General features: G+C 49.2%; 7 non-coding genes across 7 annotated transcripts; all 7 read left to right on the forward strand.

Annotated features, from left to right (window-relative positions):
* Positions 1–318: 318 nt before the first annotated feature.
* Positions 319–392, forward strand: Trnaa-cgc (transfer RNA alanine (anticodon CGC)). Its single transcript has one exon. It is a non-coding gene; the product is annotated as a tRNA-Ala (tRNA).
* Positions 393–1,886: 1,494 nt separating this feature from the next.
* On the forward strand, positions 1,887–1,960 carry Trnaa-cgc (transfer RNA alanine (anticodon CGC)). The gene has a single exon. It is a non-coding gene; the product is annotated as a tRNA-Ala (tRNA).
* Positions 1,961–3,454: 1,494 nt separating this feature from the next.
* Trnaa-cgc (transfer RNA alanine (anticodon CGC)) lies at positions 3,455–3,528 on the forward strand. The gene has a single exon. It is a non-coding gene; the product is annotated as a tRNA-Ala (tRNA).
* Positions 3,529–5,022: 1,494 nt separating this feature from the next.
* On the forward strand, positions 5,023–5,096 carry Trnaa-cgc (transfer RNA alanine (anticodon CGC)). The gene has a single exon. It is a non-coding gene; the product is annotated as a tRNA-Ala (tRNA).
* A 3,062-nt stretch (positions 5,097–8,158) lies between these two features.
* Positions 8,159–8,232, forward strand: Trnaa-cgc (transfer RNA alanine (anticodon CGC)). Its single transcript has one exon. It is a non-coding gene; the product is annotated as a tRNA-Ala (tRNA).
* A 1,483-nt stretch (positions 8,233–9,715) lies between these two features.
* Positions 9,716–9,789, forward strand: Trnaa-cgc (transfer RNA alanine (anticodon CGC)). Its single transcript has one exon. It is a non-coding gene; the product is annotated as a tRNA-Ala (tRNA).
* Positions 9,790–12,813: 3,024 nt separating this feature from the next.
* Positions 12,814–12,889, forward strand: Trnaa-cgc (transfer RNA alanine (anticodon CGC)). Its single transcript has one exon. It is a non-coding gene; the product is annotated as a tRNA-Ala (tRNA).
* Positions 12,890–15,919: the final 3,030 nt, after the last annotated feature.

The following is a 15,919-nucleotide window of genomic DNA, read 5'->3' on the forward strand; positions in this document are numbered from 1 at the left end:
AGAGCGAGGCATTGAGTTGGCATGAATAATGGAGTGCACAATGGGGCTCGAGATGTGTTTGTTACCTCAGGTGCGGTATGATTGTCGACAAGGAGTGAAAACGGAGGAATTTGTGACGGCTCTTTCAATTTAAGACGTTAAAAACAGACGCAATTTGCATTTGTAATACCAGAGCATCGAAACTACTTGGAACTTTTGTGTATATGAACGGGTCCGCGCCTTTGTACTCTGCTCCCTTCACCGCTATAAACCAACCAACCATCGTGTCCGTGCGCATCTGAGTCGCAAAGAATGGGGATAGCGCAGTTCGGTCGTGCATGGGGCGTAGCTCAGTTGGTAGAGCGTTCGCTTCGCATGTGAAAGGTCCAGTGTTCAAACCCCGGCGCTTCCAATTTTTGTGGTCAGTGAATGGTAAGTGTTGGTCGCGGCGAACCTAAAGCCACGCAAGATGTTGCAAAGCTAGCGTCACAGACTGATATGATGTATACTGACGTAAGGAGAGCAAGATGTAAGTGTGGGGACCGGCTGTTATCGAGGTGTCATCGAGTGCAGATCTGTCTTAGGTATCGCGGCTTAACCTCATTGAAGTCTAGAGGGTGGACAACACGTTGGTCTTACTCAGAGCGGTGTCCGAATTCTATTTTCGACGTTATACGTGCCACTTTCATTGTGGCCAACTACGATTCGATACAGAATGCACGAAACCTGAAAGACACCCTAACGGATACATAGAGAGTAGTGTTTGTCTGCTGAATAATGGGAGTGCAAGGGTCTATGTCGTCTATATGACTGTATGTAGCACCACTAGTCTTCGGGGGGGCGGGCGTAGCTCAGATGGCAGAGCGCTCGCTTAGTATGCGAGAGGTACTGGGAATTTTTAACACACGTACATGCGCACCTTGCCATGCAAGTGGAATAATTCACAGCCAGCAGATGTGTCTATGAAGATACAAGCGAATGATTAGCATCCACAATTGACAAGCGTGCTGTTATTAGTGCGCAGGAAGCACCCTCCTCCCACGCCTACACTTAATTTAGAAACAGTACAAGTGTTCCCGTAAGATTCTCAAGCCTATGTCGGAAAGATCTGCCTTGCGCCGAGTTCACGTAAATCCCACTGCACATTCCTATTCTTTGCGTGCAGTCGGCTGCTACTGGTGTTGCTAGTTGTGACTGCTGATAACAGATGCCGTAGCAATCAATTCATGGAGTGAGTTGTATGTTTTGCGATAGTCTGTCTCTGACAAGCAAGCACAGGTGACATAGGTGCGAACACAGGAAGCTTGCAGACCCTCGCTGCCTGCAGACACCGAGCAGCCACACTAGGAGGGCGGCCTAAGCCGTAGGCGAAATGTGCTCATTCGCTTTGGCGCGACGTCGAACTGTAAATAATGCTGTCACTAGCGTGAGCGTTGCGTGAGCGTCGTGGAAAGTCGGAAAAGTCGGCTTCGTGGGTGAGTGCCAAGTTTGGGGAGCGTTTCGTAGTATCCGCAGTGTAATGGAGACGCGGAAACTTGTTGTGGCCCAGTGTTTTGCAGTTGGACGACAACATTGGTACACAGTAGTAAAGAGCGAGGCATTGAGTTGGCATGAATAATGGAGTGCACAATGGGGCTCGAGATGTGTTTGTTACCTCAGGTGCGGTATGATTGTCGACAAGGAGTGAAAACGGAGGAATTTGTGACGGCTCTTTCAATTTAAGACGTTAAAAACAGACGCAATTTGCATTTGTAATACCAGAGCATCGAAACTACTTGGAACTTTTGTGTATATGAACGGGTCCGCGCCTTTGTACTCTGCTCCCTTCACCGCTATAAACCAACCAACCATCGTGTCCGTGCGCATCTGAGTCGCAAAGAATGGGGATAGCGCAGTTCGGTCGTGCATGGGGCGTAGCTCAGTTGGTAGAGCGTTCGCTTCGCATGTGAAAGGTCCAGTGTTCAAACCCCGGCGCTTCCAATTTTTGTGGTCAGTGAATGGTAAGTGTTGGTCGCGGCGAACCTAAAGCCACGCAAGATGTTGCAAAGCTAGCGTCACAGACTGATATGATGTATACTGACGTAAGGAGAGCAAGATGTAAGTGTGGGGACCGGCTGTTATCGAGGTGTCATCGAGTGCAGATCTGTCTTAGGTATCGCGGCTTAACCTCATTGAAGTCTAGAGGGTGGACAACACGTTGGTCTTACTCAGAGCGGTGTCCGAATTCTATTTTCGACGTTATACGTGCCACTTTCATTGTGGCCAACTACGATTCGATACAGAATGCACGAAACCTGAAAGACACCCTAACGGATACATAGAGAGTAGTGTTTGTCTGCTGAATAATGTGAGTGCAAGGGTCTATGTCGTCTATATGACTGTATGTAGCACCACTAGTCTTCGGGGGGGCGGGCGTAGCTCAGATGGCAGAGCGCTCGCTTAGTATGCGAGAGGTACTGGGAATTTTTAACACACCTACATGCGCACCTTGCCATGCAAGTGGAATAATTCACAGCCAGAAGATGTGTCTAGGAAGATACAAGCGAATGATTAGCATCCACAATTGACAAGCGTGCTGTTATTAGTGCGCAGGAAGCACCCTCCTCCCACGCCTACACTTAATTTAGAAACAGTACAAGTGTTCCCGTAAGATTCTCAAGCCTATGTCGGAAAGATCTGCCTTGCGCCGATTTCACGTAAATCCCACTGCACATTCCTATTCTTTGCGTGCAGTCGGCTGCTACTGGTGTTGCTAGTTGTGACTGCTGATAACAGATGCCGTAGCAATCAATTCATGGAGTGAGTTGTATGTTTTGCGATAGTCTGTCTCTGACAAGCAAGCACAGGTGACATAGGTGCGAACACAGGAAGCTTGCAGACCCTCGCTGCCTGCAGACACCGAGCAGCCACACTAGGAGGGCGGCCTAAGCCGTAGGCGAAATGTGCTCATTCGCTTTGGCGCGACGTCGAACTGTAAATAATGCTGTCACTAGCGTGAGCGTTGCGTGAGCGTCGTGGAAAGTCGGAAAAGTCGGCTGCGTGGGTGAGTGCCAAGTTTGGGGAGCGTTTCGTAGTATCCGCAGTGTAATGGAGACGCGGAAACTTGTTGTGGCCCAGTGTTTTGCAGTTGGACGACAACATTGGTACACAGTAGTAAAGAGCGAGGCATTGAGTTGGCATGAATAATGGAGTGCACAATGGGGCTCGAGATGTGTTTGTTACCTCAGGTGCGGTATGATTGTCGACAAGGAGTGAAAACGGAGGAATTTGTGACGGCTCTTTCAATTTAAGACGTTAAAAACAGACGCAATTTGCATTTGTAATACCAGAGCATCGAAACTACTTGGAACTTTTGTGTATATGAACGGGTCCGCGCCTTTGTACTCTGCTCCCTTCACCGCTATAAACCAACCAACCATCGTGTCCGTGCGCATCTGAGTCGCAAAGAATGGGGATAGCGCAGTTCGGTCGTGCATGGGGCGTAGCTCAGTTGGTAGAGCGTTCGCTTCGCATGTGAAAGGTCCAGTGTTCAAACCCCGGCGCTTCCAATTTTTGTGGTCAGTGAATGGTAAGTGTTGGTCGCGGCGAACCTAAAGGCACGCAAGATGTTGCAAAGCTAGCGTCACAGACTGATATGATGTATACTGACGTAAGGAGAGCAAGATGTAAGTGTGGGGACCGGCTGTTATCGAGGTGTCATCGAGTGCAGATCTGTCTTAGGTATCGCGGCTTAACCTCATTGAAGTCTAGAGGGTGGACAACACGTTGGTCTTACTCAGAGCGGTGTCCGAATTCTATTTTCGACGTTATACGTGCCACTTTCATTGTGGCCAACTACGATTCGATACAGAATGCACGAAACCTGAAAGACACCCTAACGGATACATAGAGAGTAGTGTTTGTCTGCTGAATAATGGGAGTGCAAGGGTCTATGTCGTCTATATGACTGTATGTAGCACCACTAGTCTTCGGGGGGGCGGGCGTAGCTCAGATGGCAGAGCGCTCGCTTAGTATGCGAGAGGTACTGGGAATTTTTAACACACCTACATGCGCACCTTGCCATGCAAGTGGAATAATTCACAGCCAGCAGATGTGTCTAGGAAGATACAAGCGAATGATTAGCATCCACAATTGACAAGCGTGCTGTTATTAGTGCGCAGGAAGCACCCTCCTCCCACGCCTACACTTAATTTAGAAACAGTACAAGTGTTCCCGTAAGATTCTCAAGCCTATGTCGGAAAGATCTGCCTTGCGCCGAGTTCACGTAAATCCCACTGCACATTCCTATTCTTTGCGTGCAGTCGGCTGCTACTGGTGTTGCTAGTTGTGACTGCTGATAACAGATGCCGTAGCAATCAATTCATGGAGTGAGTTGTATGTTTTGCGATAGTCTGTCTCTGACAAGCAAGCACAGGTGACATAGGTGCGAACACAGGAAGCTTGCAGACCCTCGCTGCCTGCAGACACCGAGCAGCCACACTAGGAGGGCGGCCTAAGCCGTAGGCGAAATGTGCTCATTCGCTTTGGCGCGACGTCGAACTGTAAATAATGCTGTCACTAGCGTGAGCGTTGCGTGAGCGTCGTGGAAAGTCGGAAAAGTCGGCTGCGTGGGTGAGTGCCAAGTTTGGGGAGCGTTTCGTAGTATCCGCAGTGTAATGGAGACGCGGAAACTTGTTGTGGCCCAGTGTTTTGCAGTTGGACGACAACATTGGTACACAGTAGTAAAGAGCGAGGCATTGAGTTGGCATGAATAATGGAGTGCACAATGGGGCTCGAGATGTGTTTGTTACCTCAGGTGCGGTATGATTGTCGACAAGGAGTGAAAACGGAGGAATTTGTGACGGCTCTTTCAATTTAAGACGTTAAAAACAGACGGAATTTGCATTTGTAATACCAGAGCATCGAAACTACTTGGAACTTTTGTGTATATGAACGGGTCCGCGCCTTTGTACTCTGCTCCCTTCACCGCTATAAACCAACCAACCATCGTGTCCGTGCGCATCTGAGTCGCAAAGAATGGGGATAGCGCAGTTCGGTCGTGCATGGGGCGTAGCTCAGTTGGTAGAGCGTTCGCTTCGCATGTGAAAGGTCCAGTGTTCAAACCCCGGCGCTTCCAATTTTTGTGGTCAGTGAATGGTAAGTGTTGGTCGCGGCGAACCTAAAGGCACGCAAGATGTTGCAAAGCTAGCGTCACAGACTGATATGATGTATACTGACGTAAGGAGAGCAAGATGTAAGTGTGGGGACCGGCTGTTATCGAGGTGTCATCGAGTGCAGATCTGTCTTAGGTATCGCGGCTTAACCTCATTGAAGTCTAGAGGGTGGACAACACGTTGGTCTTACTCAGAGCGGTGTCCGAATTCTATTTTCGACGTTATACGTGCCACTTTCATTGTGGCCAACTACGATTCGATACAGAATGCACGAAACCTGAAAGACACCCTAACGGATACATAGAGAGTAGTGTTTGTCTGCTGAATAATGGGAGTGCAAGGGTCTATGTCGTCTATATGACTGTATGTAGCACCACTAGTCTTCGGGGGGGCGGGCGTAGCTCAGATGGCAGAGCGCTCGCTTAGTATGCGAGAGGTACTGGGAATTTTTAACACACCTACATGCGCACCTTGCCATGCAAGTGGAATAATTCACAGCCAGCAGATGTGTCTAGGAAGATACAAGCGAATGATTAGCATCCACAATTGACAAGCGTGCTGTTATTAGTGCGCAGGAAGCACCCTCCTCCCACGCCTACACTTAATTTAGAAACAGTACAAGTGTTCCCGTAAGATTCTCAAGCCTATGTCGGAAAGATCTGCCTTGCGCCGAGTTCACGTAAATCCCACTGCACATTCCTATTCTTTGCGTGCAGTCGGCTGCTACTGGTGTTGCTAGTTGTGACTGCTGATAACAGATACCGTAGCAATCAATTCATGGAGTGAGTTGTATGTTTTGCGATAGTCTGTCTCTGACAAGCAAGCACAGGTGACATAGGTGCGAACACAGGAAGCTTGCAGACCCTCGCTGCCTGCAGACACCGAGCAGCCACACTAGGAGGGCGGCCTAAGCCGTAGGCGAAATGTGCTCATTCGCTTTGGCGCGACGTCGAACTGTAAATAATGCTGTCACTAGCGTGAGCGTTGCGTGAGCGTCGTGGAAAGTCGGAAAAGTCGGCTGCGTGGGTGAGTGCCAAGTTTGGGGAGCGTTTCGTAGTATCCGCAGTGGAATGGAGACGCGGAAACTTGTTGTGGCCCAGTGTTTTGCAGTTGGACGACAACATTGGTACACAGTAGTAAAGAGCGAGGCATTGAGTTGGCATGAATAATGGACTGCACAATGGGGCTCGAGATGTGTTTGTTACCTCAGGTGCGGTATGATTGTCGACAAGGAGTGAAAACGGAGGAATTTGTGACGGCTCTTTCAATTTAAGACGTTAAAAACAGACGGAATTTGCATTTGTAATACCAGAGCATCGAAACTACTTGGAACTTTTGTGTATATGAACGGGTCCGCGCCTTTGTACTCTGCTCCCTTCACCGCTATAAACCAACCAACCATCGTGTCCGTGCGCATCTGAGTCGCAAAGAATGGGGATAGCGCAGTTCGGTCGTGCATGGGGCGTAGCTCAGTTGGTAGAGCGTTCGCTTCGCATGTGAAAGGTCGAGGGTTCAAGCCGCGGCGCCTCCAATTTTTGTGGTCAGTGAATGGTAAGTGTTGGTCGCGGCGAACCTAAAGGCACGCAAGATGTTGCAAAGCTAGCGTCACAGACTGATATGATGTATACTGACGTAAGGAGAGCAAGATGTAAGTGTGGGGACCGGCTGTTATCGAGGTGTCATCGAGTGCAGATCTGTCTTAGGTATCGCGGCTTAACCTCATTGAAGTCTAGAGGGTGGACAACACGTTGGTCTTACTCAGAGCGGTGTCCGAATTCTATTTTCGACGTTATACGTGCCACTTTCATTGTGGCCAACTACGATTCGATACAGAATGCACGAAACCTGAAAGACACCCTAACGGATACATAGAGAGTAGTGTTTGTCTGCTGAATAATGGGAGTGCAAGGGTCTATGTCGTCTATATGGCTGTATGTAGCACCACTAGTCTTCGGGGGGGCGGGCGTAGCTCAGATGGCAGAGCGCTCGCTTAGTATGCGAGAGGTACTGGGAATTTTTAACACACCTACATGCGCACCTTGCCATGCAATTGGAATTATTCACAGCCAGCAGATGTGTCTAGGAAGATACAAGCGAATGATTAGCATCCACAATTGACAAGCGTGCTGTTATTAGTGCGCAGGAAGCACCCTCCTCCCACGCCTACACTTAATTTAGAAACAGTACAAGTGTTCCCGTAAGATTCTCAAGCCTATGTCGGAAAGATCTGCCTTGCGCCGATTTCATGTAAATCCCACTGCACATTCCTATTCTTTGCGTGCAGTCGGCTGCTACTGGTGTTGCTAGTTGTGACTGCTGATAACAGATGCCGTAGCAATCAATTCATGGAGTGAGTTGTATGTTTTGCGATAGTCTGTCTCTGACAAGCAAGCACAGGTGACATAGGTGCGAACACAGGAAGCTTGCAGACCCTCGCTGCCTGCAGACACCGAGCAGCCACACTAGGAGGGCGGCCTAAGCCGTAGGCGAAATGTGCTCATTCGCTTTGGCGCGACGTCGAACTGTAAATAATGCTGTCACTAGCGTGAGCGTTGCGTGAGCGTCGTGGAAAGTCGGAAAAGTCGGCTGCGTGGGTGAGTGCCAAGTTTGGGGAGCGTTTCGTAGTATCCGCAGTGGAATGGAGACGCGGAAACTTGTTGTGGCCCAGTGTTTTGCAGTTGGACGACAACATTGGTACACAGTAGTAAAGAGCGAGGCATTGAGTTGGCATGAATAATGGACTGCACAATGGGGCTCGAGATGTGTTTGTTACCTCAGGTGCGGTATGATTGTCGACAAGGAGTGAAAACGGAGGAATTTGTGACGGCTCTTTCAATTTAAGACGTTAAAAACAGACGGAATTTGCATTTGTAATACCAGAGCATCGAAACTACTTGGAACTTTTGTGTATATGAACGGGTCCGCGCCTTTGTACTCTGCTCCCTTCACCGCTATAAACCAACCAACCATCGTGTCCGTGCGCATCTGAGTCGCAAAGAATGGGGATAGCGCAGTTCGGTCGTGCATGGGGCGTAGCTCAGTTGGTAGAGCGTTCGCTTCGCATGTGAAAGGTCCAGGGTTCAAACCCCGGCGCTTCCAATTTTTGTGGTCAGTGAATGGTAAGTGTTGGTCGCGGCGAACCTAAAGCCACGCAAGATGTTGCAAAGCTAGCGTCACAGACTGATATGATGTATACTGACGTAAGGAGAGCAAGATGTAAGTGTGGGGACCGGCTGTTATCGAGGTGTCATCGAGTGCAGATCTGTCTCAGGTATCGCGGCTTAACCTCATTGAAGTCTAGAGGGTGGACAACACGTTGGTCTTACTCAGAGCGGTGTCCGAATTCTATTTTCGACGTTATACGTGCCACTTTCATTGTGGCCAACTACGATTCGATACAGAATGCACGAAACCTGAAAGACACCCTAACGGATACATAGAGAGTAGTGTTTGTCTGCTGAATAATGGGAGTGCAAGGGTCTATGTCGTCTATATGGCTGTATGTAGCACCACTAGTCTTCGGGGGGGCGGGCGTAGCTCAGATGGCAGAGCGCTCGCTTAGTATGCGAGAGGTACTGGGAATTTTTAACAAACCTACATGCGCACCTTGCCATGCAAGTGGAATAATTCACAGCCAGCAGATGTGTCTAGGAAGATACAAGCGAATGATTAGCATCCACAATTGACAAGCGTGCTGTTATTAGTGCGCAGGAAGCACCCTCCTCCCACGCCTACACTTAATTTAGAAACAGTACAAGTGTTCCCGTAAGATTCTCAAGCCTATGTCGGAAAGATCTGCCTTGCGCCGAGTTCACGTAAATCCCACTGCACATTCCTATTCTTTGCGTGCAGTCGGCTGCTACTGGTGTTGCTAGTTGTGACTGCTGATAACAGATGCCGTAGCAATCAATTCATGGAGTGAGTTGTATGTTTTGCGATAGTCTGTCTCTGACAAGCAAGCACAGGTGACACAGGTGCGAACACAGGAAGCTTGCAGACCCTCGCTGCCTGCAGACACCGAGCAGCCACACTAGGAGGGCGGCCTAAGCCGTAGGCGAAATGTGCTCATTCGCTTTGGCGCGACGTCGAACTATAAATAATGCTGTCACTAGCGTGAGCGTCGTGGAAAGTCGGAAAAGTCGGCTGCGTGGGTGAGCGCCAAGTTTGGGGAGCGTTTCGTAGTATCCGCAGTGTAATGGAGACGCGGAAACTTGTTGTGGCCCAGTGTTTTGCAGTTGGACGACAACATTGGTACACAGTAGTAAAGAGCGAGGCATTGAGTTGGCATGAATAATGGAGTGCACAATGGGGCTCGAGATGTGTTTGTTACCTCAGGTGCGGTATGATTGTCGACAAGGAGTGAAAACGGAGGAATTTGTGACGGCTCTTTCAATTTAAGACGTTAAAAACAGACGGAATTTGCATTTGTAATACCAGAGCATCGAAACTACTTGGAACTTTTGTGTATATGAACGGGTCCGCGCCTTTGTACTCTGCTCCCTTCACCGCTATAAACCAACCAACCATCGTGTCCGTGCGCATCTGAGTCGCAAAGAATGGGGATAGCGCAGTTCGGTCGTGCATGGGGCGTAGCTCAGTTGGTAGAGCGTTCGCTTCGCATGTGAAAGGTCCAGGGTTCAAACCCCGGCGCTTCCAATTTTTGTGGTCAGTGAATGGTAAGTGTTGGTCGCGGCGAACCTAAAGGCACGCAAGATGTTGCAAAGCTAGCGTCACAGACTGATATGATGTATACTGACGTAAGGAGAGCAAGATGTAAGTGTGGGGACCGGCTGTTATCGAGGTGTCATCGAGTGCAGATCTGTCTTAGGTATCGCGGCTTAACCTCATTGAAGTCTAGAGGGTGGACAACACGTTGGTCTTACTCAGAGCGGTGTCCGAATTCTATTTTCGACGTTATACGTGCCACTTTCATTGTGGCCAACTACGATTCGATACAGAATGCACGAAACCTGAAAGACACCCTAACGGATACATAGAGAGTAGTGTTTGTCTGCTGAATAATGGGAGTGCAAGGGTCTATGTCGTCTATATGACTGTATGTAGCACCACTAGTCTTCGGGGGGGCGGGCGTAGCTCAGATGGCAGAGCGCTCGCTTAGTATGCGAGAGGTACTGGGAATTTTTAACACACGTACATGCGCACCTTGCCATGCAAGTGGAATAATTCACAGCCAGCAGATGTGTCTAGGAAGATACAAGCGAATGATTAGCATCCACAATTGACAAGCGTGCTGTTATTAGTGCGCAGGAAGCACCCTCCTCCCACGCCTACACTTAATTTAGAAACAGTACAAGTGTTCCCGTAAGATTCTCAAGCCTATATCGGAAAGATCTGCCTTGCGCCGAGTTCACGTAAATCCCACTGCACATTCCTATTCTTTGCGTGCAGTCGGCTGCTACTGGTGTTGCTAGTTGTGACTGCTGATAACAGATGCCGTAGCAATCAATTCATGGAGTGAGTTGTATGTTTTGCGATAGTCTGTCTCTGACAAGCAAGCACAGGTGACATAGGTGCGAACACAGGAAGCTTGCAGACCCTCGCTGCCTGCAGACACCGAGCAGCCACACTAGGAGGGCGGCCTAAGCCGTAGGCGAAATGTGCTCATTCGCTTTGGCGCGACGTCGAACTGTAAATAATGCTGTCACTAGCGTGAGCGTCGTGGAAAGTCGGAAAAGTCGGCTGCGTGGGTGAGTGCCAAGTTTGGGGAGCGTTTCGTAGTATCCGCAGTGTAATGGAGACGCGGAAACTTGTTGTGGCCCAGTGTTTTGCAGTTGGACGACAACATTGGTACACAGTAGTAAAGAGCGAGGCATTGAGTTGGCATGAATAATGGAGTGCACAATGGGGCTCGAGATGTGTTTGTTACCTCAGGTGCGGTATGATTGTCGACAAGGAGTGAAAACGGAGGAATTTGTGACGGCTCTTTCAATTTAAGACGTTAAAAACAGACGGAATTTGCATTTGTAATACCAGAGCATCGAAACTACTTGGAACTTTTGTGTGTATGAACGGGTCCGCGCCTTTGTACTCTACTCCCTTCACCGCTATAAACCAACCAACCATCGTGTCCGTGCGCATCTGAGTCGCAAAGAATGGGGATAGCGCAGTTCGGTCGTGCATGGGGCGTAGCTCAGTTGGTAGAGCGTTCGCTTCGCATGTGAAAGGTCTAGGGTTCAAGCCGCGGCGCCTCCAATTTTTGTGGTCAGTGAATGGTAAGTGTTGGTCGCGGCGAACCTAAAGGCACGCAAGATGTTGCAAAGCTAGCGTCACAGACTGATATGATGTATACTGACGTAAGGAGAGCAAGATGTAAGTGTGGGGACCGGCTGTTATCGAGGTGTCATCGAGTGCAGATCTGTCTTAGGTATCGCGGCTTAACCTCATTGAAGTCTAGAGGGTGGACAACACGTTGGTCTTACTCAGAGCGGTGTCCGAATTCTATTTTCGACGTTATACGTGCCACTTTCATTGTGGCCAACTACGATTCGATACAGAATGCACGAAACCTGAAAGACACCCTAACGGATACATAGAGAGTAGTGTTTGTCTGCTGAATAATGGGAGTGCAAGGGTCTATGTCGTCTATATGGCTGTATGTAGCACCACTAGTCTTCGGGGGGACGGGCGTAGCTCAGATGGCAGAGCGCTCGCTTAGTATGCGAGAGGTACTGGGAATTTTTAACAAACCTACATGCGCACCTTGCCATGCAAGTGGAATAATTCACAGCCAGCAGATGTGTCTAGGAAGATACAAGCGAATGATTAGCATCCACAATTGACAAGCGTGCTGTTATTAGTGCGCAGGAAGCACCCTCCTCCCACGCCTACACTTAATTTAGAAACAGTACAAGTGTTCCCGTAAGATTCTCAAGCCTATGTCGGAAAGATCTGCCTTGCGCCGAGTTCACGTAAATCCCACTGCACATTCCTATTCTTTGCGTGCAGTCGGCTGCTACTGGTGTTGCTAGTTGTGACTGCTGATAACAGATGCCGTAGCAATCAAATCATGGAGTGAGTTGTATGTTTTGCGATAGTCTGTCTCTGACAAGCAAGCACAGGTGACACAGGTGCGAACACAGGAAGCTTGCAGACCCTCGCTGCCTGCAGACACCGAGCAGCCACACTAGGAGGGCGGCCTAAGCCGTAGGCGAAATGTGCTCATTCGCTTTGGCGCGACGTCGAACTATAAATAATGCTGTCACTAGCGTGAGCGTTGCGTGAGCGTCGTGGAAAGTCGGAAAAGTCGGCTGCGTGGGTGAGCGCCAAGTTTGGGGAGCGTTTCGTAGTATCCGCAGTGTAATGGAGACGCGGAAACTTGTTGTGGCCCAGTGTTTTGCAGTTGGACGACAACATTGGTACACAGTAGTAAAGAGCGAGGCATTGAGTTGGCATGAATAATGGACTGCACAATGGGGCTCGAGATGTGTTTGTTACCTCAGGTGCGGTATGATTGTCGACAAGGAGTGAAAACGGAGGAATTTGTGACGGCTCTTTCAATTTAAGACGTTAAAAACAGACGGAATTTGCATTTGTAATACCAGAGCATCGAAACTACTTGGAACTTTTGTGTATATGAACGGGTCCGCGCCTTTGTAATCTGCTCCCTTCACCGCTATAAACCAACCAACCATCGTGTCCGTGCGCATCTGAGTCGCAAAGAATGGGGATAGCTCAGTTGGTAGAGCGTTCGCTTCGCATGTGAAAGGTCCAGGGTTCAAACCCCGGCGCTTCCAATTTTTGTGGTCAGTGAATGGTAAGTGTTGGTCGCGGCGAACCTAAAGGCACGCAAGATGTTGCAAAGCTAGCGTCACAGACTGATATGATGTATACTGACGTAAGGAGAGCAAGATGTAAGTGTGGGGACCGGCTGTTATCGAGGTGTCATCGAGTGCAGATCTGTCTTAGGTATCGCGGCTTAACCTCATTGAAGTCTAGAGGGTGGACAACACGTTGGTCTTACTCAGAGCGGTGTCCGAATTCTATTTTCGACGTTATACGTGCCACTTTCATTGTGGCCAACTACGATTCGATACAGAATGCACGAAACCTGAAAGACACCCTAACGGATACATAGAGAGTAGTGTTTGTCTGCTGAATAATGGGAGTGCAAGGGTCTACGTCGTCTATATGACTGTATGTAGCACCACTAGTCTTCGGGGGTGCGGGCGTAGCTCAGATGGCAGAGCGCTCGCTTAGTATGCGAGAGGTACTGGGAATTTTTAACACACGTACATGCGCACCTTGCCATGCAAGTGGAATAATTCACAGCCAGCAGATGTGTCTAGGAAGATACAAGCGAATGATTAGCATCCACAATTGACAAGCGTGCTGTTATTAGTGCGCAGGAAGCACCCTCCTCCCACGCCTACACTTAATTTAGAAACAGTACAAGTGTTCCCGTAAGATTCTCAAGCCTATATCGGAAAGATCTGCCTTGCGCCGAGTTCACGTAAATCCCACTGCACATTCCTATTCTTTGCGTGCAGTCGGCTGCTACTGGTGTTGCTAGTTGTGACTGCTGATAACAGATGCCGTAGCAATCAATTCATGGAGTGAGTTGTATGTTTTGCGATAGTCTGTCTCTGACAAGCAAGCACAGGTGACATAGGTGCGAACACAGGAAGCTTGCAGACCCTCGCTGCCTGCAGACACCGAGCAGCCACACTAGGAGGGCGGCCTAAGCCGTAGGCGAAATGTGCTCATTCGCTTTGGCGCGACGTCGAACTGTAAATAATGCTGTCACTAGCGTGAGCGTCGTGGAAAGTCGGAAAAGTCGGCTGCGTGGGTGAGTGCCAAGTTTGGGGAGCGTTTCGTAGTATCCGCAGTGTAATGGAGACGCGGAAACTTGTTGTGGCCCAGTGTTTTGCAGTTGGACGACAACATTGGTACACAGTAGTAAAGAGCGAGGCATTGAGTTGGCATGAATAATGGAGTGCACAATGGGGCTCGAGATGTGTTTGTTACCTCAGGTGCGGTATGATTGTCGACAAGGAGTGAAAACGGAGCAATTTGTGACGGCTCTTTCAATTTAAGACGTTAAAAACAGACGGAATTTGCATTTGTAATACCAGAGCATCGAAACTACTTGGAACTTTTGTGTGTATGAACGGGTCCGCGCCTTTGTACTCTACTCCCTTCACCGCTATAAACCAACCAACCATCGTGTCCGTTCGCATCTGAGTCGCAAAGAATGGGGATAGCGCAGTTTGGTCGTGCATGGGGCGTAGCTCAGTTGGTAGAGCGTTCGCTTCGCATGTGAAAGGTCTAGGGTTCAAGCCGCGGCGCCTCCAATTTTTGTGGTCAGTGAATGGTAAGTGTTGGTCGCGGCGAACCTAAAGGCACGCAAGATGTTGCAAAGCTAGCGTCACAGACTGATATGATGTATACTGACGTAAGGAGAGCAAGATGTAAGTGTGGGGACCGGCTGTTATCGAGGTGTCATCGAGTGCAGATCTGTCTTAGGTATCGCGGCTTAACCTCATTGAAGTCTAGAGGGTGGACAACACGTTGGTCTTACTCAGAGCGGTGTCCGAATTCCATTTTCGACGTTATACGTGCCACTTTCATTGTGGCCAACTACGATTCGATACAGAATGCACGAAACCTGAAAGACACCCTAACGGATACATAGAGAGTAGTGTTTGTCTGCTGAATAATGGGAGTGCAAGGGTCTATGTCGTCTATATGGCTGTATGTAGCACCACTAGTCTTCGGGGGGGCGGGCGTAGCTCAGATGGCAGAGCGCTCGCTTAGTATGCGAGAGGTACTGGGAATTTTTAACACACCTACATGCGCACCTTGCCATGCAAGTGGAATAATTCACAGCCAGCAGATGTGTCTAGGAAGATACAAGCGAATGATTAGCATCCACAATTGACAAGCGTGCTGTTATTAGTGCGCAGGAAGCACCCTCCTCCCACGCCTACACTTAATTTAGAAACAGTACAAGTGTTCCCGTAAGATTCTCAAGCCTATGCCGGAAAGATCTACCTTGCGCCGAGTTCACGTAAATCCCACTGCACATTCCTATTCTTTGCGTGCAGTCGGCTGCTACTGGTGTTGCTAGTTGTGACTGCTGATAACAGATGCCGTAGCAATCAATTCATGGAGTGAGTTGTATGTTTTGCGATAGTCTGTCTCTGACAAGCAAGCACAGGTGACACAGGTGCGAACACAGGAAGCTTGCAGACCCTCGCTGCCTGCAGACACCGAGCAGCCACACTAGGAGGGCGGCCTAAGCCGTAGGCGAAATGTGCTCATTCGCTTTGGCGCGACGTCGAACTATAAATAATGCTGTCACTAGCGTGAGCGTCGTGGAAAGTCGGAAAAGTCGGCTGCGTGGGTGAGCGCCAAGTTTGGGGAGCGTTTCGTAGTATCCGCAGTGTAATGGAGACGCGGAAACTTGTTGTGGCCCAGTGTTTTGCAGTTGGACGACAACATTGGTACACAGTAGTAAAGAGCGAGGCATTGAGTTGGCATGAATAATGGAGTGCACAATGGGGCTCGAGATGTGTTTGTTACCTCAGGTGCGGTATGATTGTCGACAAGGAGTGAAAACGGAGGAATTTGTGACGGCTCTTTCAATTTAAGACGTTAAAAACAGACGGAATTTGCATTTGTAATACCAGAGCATCGAAACTACTTGGAACTTTTGTGTATATGAACGGGTCCGCGCCTTTGTACTCTGCTCCCTTCACCGCTATAAACCAACCAACCATCGTGTCCGTGCGCATCTGAGTCGCAAAGAATGGGGATAGCGCAGTTCG

The sequence above is a fragment of the Schistocerca gregaria genome, chromosome 9, assembly GCF_023897955.1.
Source record: "Schistocerca gregaria isolate iqSchGreg1 chromosome 9, iqSchGreg1.2, whole genome shotgun sequence".
Classification (NCBI taxonomy): domain Eukaryota; kingdom Metazoa; phylum Arthropoda; class Insecta; order Orthoptera; family Acrididae; genus Schistocerca; species Schistocerca gregaria.